The following is a 202-nucleotide window of genomic DNA, read 5'->3' on the forward strand; positions in this document are numbered from 1 at the left end:
TCCGTAATTTACGAAACTTCATTTACATGTTGAGCGGGAAGATGAACGTAATACAGTATAAAATGTTTGAAATGTTTGAGCTCGGGGTTCAGTCTGACTCCGTTGAACCCAAGGTACTACATATACTTTGTCACTACTATTCTGTAATAAAAGTTATTCTTCATCAAGATCTTCGACGTCTTCACTTTTTCTTTCTTACACA

The sequence above is a fragment of the Sinocyclocheilus rhinocerous genome, unplaced genomic scaffold (assembly GCF_001515625.1).
Source record: "Sinocyclocheilus rhinocerous isolate Xijiao unplaced genomic scaffold, SAMN03320098_v1.1 scaffold951, whole genome shotgun sequence".
Classification (NCBI taxonomy): Eukaryota; Metazoa; Chordata; class Actinopteri; order Cypriniformes; family Cyprinidae; genus Sinocyclocheilus; species Sinocyclocheilus rhinocerous.